Raw genomic sequence first — 6,754 nt, forward strand, 5'->3', positions numbered from 1 at the left:
GTTTTTTCTTACATTTTGCGAGTATGAATAAATTGCTTTGTATAAGTTAAAATTTTTTTCGGTTAGCGGAGAAAAATGAAGAGAAAACGTTTAGATTTGAAAGTTGGCGAGTTTTTGAATGGAGTTATGAAACTTTTTCTGAAATTTATGGAACACCATGTATTGTGCTGCGTGTACATGCAGCTGCTGGCATTGAAAGCGGCCGGGAAACAGGAGATAGGGGCGGAAATATATGCTTCCTCGTTTGTGCGCGACTCATGTAAAGGGAGTTGGTATGTAAGAGGAAGAATGTTCGGCGGTGAGCACCAAGAGCGCAACCAACACACGATGATGGGATGTGGAGGGTATGAGGGAGATCACGACAACCACCTGCTGCATCTGCCTGCAAGTCAGCAATTGTTTTGAGAAGGTGGAAGCAAGCACAAAGATATTGCATGTGAGTGTGTAAATTCTAAGAATGATGGCTAATTATTGCGAATTTTATTTTATTTTATTCGTGAAAAAGCGTATAACTCAAGAAATATGTGATTTACTTTAAAAAATTTTACAGATTTGAGAAAACACATTAATTAACCATGATTGTAGAAAATTTGGTCAAATTCTACCGAGTGGTTACCGAATAATTATAAAATTAGTAAAAAAAAATATTTTTGAAATTTTATCAATTTTCTTAATCAATTATTAACTTTGAACGCAAATATCTCAAAAACTAACAAATATAATTCAATTATTCTTTAATATTTTAAAAAGGACGTTAATTATCTTTAAAATACCAAAATTTTATCAATTTACACCGAGTGATACATGAATAATAGTAAAATTTAGGATATAAATAAATAATTGTAAATTTTGCTCACTTTTGAAATTAAATTTTGACTTTAAATGCGCATAACTCAAAAAGTATTAAATATAATTTTAATATTTTTAAATATTAAAAAAAGTATGTTAATTGTCATTAATATTCCACAATTTCATCACTTTCTACCGAGTGGTACACGAATAATAACAAGATGAAAATAAAAATGAAGATTTCTGATTTATTTTTCCACAATAAATATTATTGGCACGTGCAAGATGCACGAAAAGACCATTTGACTTTACTTTTCTTCAATGTTTGTATTGTTTCCCCTAACAGCGCGCACATGGCACTGAATCAACACTTCGATGACAATAGGCAATAAAATTCGAACATGAAAACGCAAGCAATGTGTTTACTTATGCATTACTCGCATTGCTTTGCGCACTTTGTAAGTACGTGAAAGATCAATATTAAACGCAATAATATTTTCAGTGCAAACATTGCATTTGCATCTCAGCTCGCAGCTAGCGCTGTGCGCGCAAATTGTGTTTCCTACGTAACCTCAAAAGCGCGCTACGCAGCAGTGCGTCCGAACAAAGAAATATAAATTGTAAGTACGCGGCGACGGTCGGGTCGTTTCAACGTTTAATTTTTATTAACTTCGTTCCTTTGGCGCGCCGTGTCCTCTCGTCTACGTTTCGAATGAAAATTTAATTAAAACCTGCGGTCATACTACAAACAAGCGCAAAATAAAAATGTATATCGTCAAAATATGATTGTTTTATTTCTTTTCCGCTTTTTTATTTGAAATAAAATTTGCGACTACAAATTACTTTTCATGCTTGTAATTTGAAAACTATTACAGGAAATTGAAATATTATTTCAGGGTTTGAAAGAGGGGTTAATATTTAATGTAACTGTAAACTTTTATTCATTTCTACCGAGTGGTGTACGAAATATTATAAATTTTTGAGTAGAAATGAATATTTTAAAAATTATGATTTTTTAAATTATTTTTTGACTTTAAAAGCGGATAACTCAAAATCCATTTGGTAAAATTTAAAAATTCTTTAATATTCAAAAGAAGAAATTAATTGTCTTTATTATTTCAAAATTTTATCAATTTCTACCAAGTGATTCGCGAATAATCGCAAAATGAAAAATTAAAACGAAAATTTCTGTATTTCATTCAATTTTGTAAATGAATTATTAACGTTGAATGCGGATATCTCAAAAACTATTAAATATAACTTAAAAATTCTTAAGAATACGAAAAGACACATTAATTAACTTTAATATTTGAGAGTTTGATTAAATTCTACAGAGTGGTTCACAAATAAATTAAAAATTTTCAATTAAACCAAATTTTCCGTAATTTTTGAAAATATTTCGAGTTATTTATTAACATACGTCAAAAACTAACCTAAAAACTTCAAAATAAAAAAATTAAGTCCATTAACTCTTCATTTATACTAAGGGTTTCAGAAAATTTTAATTTTTACAAAATAAAAAGCGTAATTCAAGCGCTGGATGAAAAATATCTAATTTAATTAGCAGGCGCACACAACAAACAAGCTACGTACTATAACTGAATGAAAGTAGGGATGGGACTCGACGTACAAATATTTAACTGTTGTTAACATCGTTTCAACAAGTGCGAAGTGAACTTGTGCATGATGATGAACATGAACAATTCCAAAACACAATATCTGTATGGTAGGTATTAGAGTATTAGCTTCGTTTTACTTTTCCACTCGACTGCAGAGAAGTGGATGAAGTCTAGGCACCAAAGGAGGTAAAGTACAGCGTAAAATTGATCAAGTTAAGTGGAAACTTGGCCCGACGCCTCCCGCGCTTGTAATTGACTCCCTGAGCCTCGACGTCAGGCGCGCGAGCGAAACAGGATATTAAAATATTCCCCTGTTCGGCGCGTACCCTAGGTGGAGGTAAAAGTGGAGGTAACGTGTTCATTATGTACACGTTCATCAACAGCATGATAAATAAAAACTCCAAATTTAATTAATTTTGTTTGAAGACAAATTAAAAATTTATTTTGTGAAAATGTGAAACATATTAGGTCACTGCTTGTGTGTAAATAATGTTTGGAGTTTATTTTTTACTTTAAAGACAGATATTTTGTATACAATTGGACATAATTTAATAAGTCAAAAATATTTAAAAAGAGGTGTTAATTATCTATAATAATCCAAAATTTTATCAAATTCTACTGAGTGGTTGACGAATTATAATAAAATGAATAACAAAAATCAAGAATAAACTCTGTGAATCCACTATGAACTTTGATGGCAAATATCTTAAAAACTATTCAATAAAATTAAAAAATTCTTGGAGAAGAAGAAAAACACACTAACCGACTTTAATATTTGAAAAGTTTTTCAAATTCTACGGGGTGGTTCACGAATAATATTAAAATTAAATTAAAAAAAACAAATCTTTCTGTGCTATATTCAATTTTGTTTATCAATTATTAACTTTGTAAGCCGATATCTCAAAAACTATTAAATATAATCAAAATATTTTTACATATTTAAAATAACACGTCAATTTTCTTAAATATTCATCACCTGCACGATAAATAAATACTCGAAAATTTAATTAAAATAAAAAAAATAAATTAAAAATTTATTTCGTCCGAATGTAAAACATGTCATTTCCTTGTTGATTAAATAAATGGATGTAAAATTGGCTTTCGGAAAAAATTGTGATTCAGTAAATGAATGCAAACGACATCTGCAAAATTCAGTGCACACACTTTTATGGACGTTTTTATTCGAATTTATTTTTTTGTGCGCGCGCTTGCCTGCGATCAAAAAGTCAGCATGTGCGTCATTTAATATTCATCGAGGCATTTTATCGACGCCGAAATGACCGCCTGATCAATAACTAATGAATTGGATAAACTGTACGCACGGCACGTTTTTATACGTCATCCCTAATCAAATGTAAATAAAACCGAGACAAAGAAAGAACACGAAAGACACGTGTGCAGAAATTGTGCCATCTGCTACACATATTGTAATTGCCAAAAAGTGTGTGGATATATAAGACACCTTGTGCATTTTGGGCTTCAAGAGAAGAGTTCAAGTAGAAAACATCAATTTATACAGAGTGATACAGAAATTATAATAAAATGAATATTAAAAATAAGGATTTCTGAATTAGAAGCAAATTTGTAAAAAAAATTATTAACTTTGAAAGCAAATATCTCAAAAACTATTAGATAAAATTTAAAAATTCTTACAGATCTATGAAAACATATTAATTGACTTTAATATTTGGAAATTTGATGAAATTCTACCGGGTGGTTCACGAATAATAATAAAATGAATAAAAAAAATAAATATTTCAAAACTATATTCAAGTTTCTTAATCAATTATTAACTTTGAATGTGAATATCTCAAAAACTATTAGGTATAATTTAACAATTCTTAAATATTTAAATGAAGACGTTAATTATCTTTCATATCTCAAAATTTAATAAATTTCTACTGAGTGATACATGAATTATAAGAAAATAAATATTAAAAACGGATATATGAACTACATTAAATTTAATAACTCAATTATTAATTTTGATATCAAATATCTATAAAAATATTAGATATAATCTGAAAATTCTTTCATATTTTGAAAATCACATTAATGGACTTTAATATTTGAAAATATGATAAAATTCTACCAGGTGGTTCACGAATAATACTAAAATAAACTAAAAAAACCTAAACAAAGAACGATACGAAAGCACGTGTGCAAAAATTATGCCATCTGCTACACATATTGTAATTGCCAAAATGTATGTGTATACTCGTATAACACAAGCCACCTTGTGCATTTTGGGCTTCAGGAGAAGAGTTCAAGTAGAAGATAATGAATAGTTGTCCGCCAGCTGCACAAGATAGTTTAAGCGGTGGCACGCTCACGCGCCTACCTGCATCATCTCGCACTGAGCGACTTTAGTGCCTGGCAGTCAGTGGGTTAAAATAAAACGAAATAAAACAATTTCAAGGTGCACGGAAACATCTGCCGCACGTGTGCATTCTGATCCGCGGCGCGCACAACCTCAATCTTGTTCGAGTGGTGATCGTGGACGTCGTGAACGTCGGGCACTAATGATGTGGGCTTCCACTTCTCGGTCAATATTAATGATATCGGTGTTAGTTAGCTGACCAAGTGATTTAAATCTTGGAAAGGTTTCCAATGCAATTCCAATTTGTGTTATATTTCTGTTTCAGATTTTTTTTACTTTTTTGTTTGTAATTTAAAAATTATTAGAGGAAATCGAAATATTATTTTAGTGTATGAAAAAGGTGATAATATTTGATATAACTGCAAATTTTTATTAATTTCTACCGAGTGGTATAAGAATATTTGAATAATTTAGAGTACAAATTAATATTTTCTAAATTCTGTTAATTTTTTGAATTCACTTTTGAATTTAAACGCGTATATCTCACAAATTAATAGAGGTAGAAATCAGCGGATTGTAAATTATGAAAGAGTAGGAAATTCTCTACCAGATAAAAATTTAAAATTATTTCATTTGGTAAAGTAAAAAGTCGAAAAACGCAACCAAAATGTTAAAAATTGAAATTTTTTAATTTGCATTTGTTGCATCATTTGTCCGATAATTTTCGATAGCGAATATCTCCCAAACTAAATGACATAGCAACCAGCGGATTGTAGATTATGAAATATTGAAAAATTCTCCATTAGATGAAAATTAACAATAATTTAATTTCGTGGGATAAAAAGCCCAAAAACGTGACCAAAGTACTAAAAAGTGACATTTTTATTTTTTTGCACAGTTTTTTCAATTGCAAATATATCGTAAACTAAAAAAGATAAACAAGAACGCATTTCAAATTCTTAATCTTCGGAGAATTCTTTATAAGATAAGCTTGTTAAATGAATTACATTAATTAAATTATATTAATTTGTAAATTATTACATCAGCTTGTAAACTATGAAAATATTTGGTATTGAAATTTGAAATTTATCACTGCACTACCTGATTTGAATATTTTACGAATAAGAATTTACATAATGTATAAGATAATGCTTTACAAATTTGGTATAAATACCCGCAAGTTTTCCTTGGCAAAGTATCAGTTTGTTCGATTATACAAACAGCAACAAATCAAATCAAAATGAAATTCGTAAGTAAACAAATCTATTTTATTTACATATTTATTTACTTATATATAAGTAACTAAAACATAAAATTTTTATTTTTTCAGATCCTTGTTTTGTGCGCTTTGGTAGTTGTGGCCTCTGCCACCCCATATTACATTGGTTCTGACGAAGAGATCCCAGCTGATATGCCATCAATGGAAGATCACAGCATCACAACTGCCACACCCGCTAATGTTATTTTGCCCGCCAATATCGCTGTTGATGCCATTCCCAATGCACCAACTGGCCCCAAGAGTGGATAAATTTATCAATTTACCAAAAATAATTGATTGCATGTTATGATTAAGATGATTCCGATAATATATTAATAAAATATTTCTGCATATTTTTGTTTGTTTTCGTTTTACATGTTTTCCAGAAATTTTGGGTGCGAATATCTTGAGAAATAAAAGTGATAAAAGGGAACGGATTAAAAATTATGAAAGATTGGAAAATTCTCTACTAGATAAGAATTAAAATTAATTTAATTTCGTTGGATAAAAGGCCTAAAAACGTGACCAAAGTGTGAAAAAGCGAAATTTTCCATTTTTTGTCTATTTTTTCAATTGCGAATATCTCGTAAACTAAAAGAGATAGACAAGAACGGATTTCAAAATCTTAATCTACGGAAAATTCTCTATAATTCTCTATAAGATTAATAAATCAAACAGATTTAGTTAATTTTAAAATAATTTTAAAATTTTTAATTGCAAGTGACTCAAAAACTATTATAAAAAACATAAAAATTCTTACTGATATAC

At 29.5% G+C, this 6,754-nt stretch overlaps 1 long non-coding RNA gene across 1 annotated transcript; it reads left to right on the forward strand.

Moving 5' to 3' along the window:
• Positions 1-5,508: 5,508 nt before the first annotated feature.
• On the forward strand, positions 5,509-6,339 carry LOC135794340 (uncharacterized). The gene is made up of 2 exons (XR_010548871.1): positions 5,509-5,977; positions 6,059-6,339. It is a non-coding gene; the product is annotated as an uncharacterized lncRNA (long non-coding RNA).
• The last annotated feature ends 415 nt before the right edge of the window (positions 6,340-6,754 follow it).

The sequence above is a fragment of the Atheta coriaria genome, unplaced genomic scaffold, assembly GCF_025399875.1.
Source record: "Atheta coriaria isolate IRGN ID8LTWV9N9 unplaced genomic scaffold, Caltech_Dcor_3.1 hic_scaffold_6_pilon, whole genome shotgun sequence".
Taxonomy (NCBI): domain Eukaryota; kingdom Metazoa; phylum Arthropoda; class Insecta; order Coleoptera; family Staphylinidae; genus Dalotia; species Dalotia coriaria.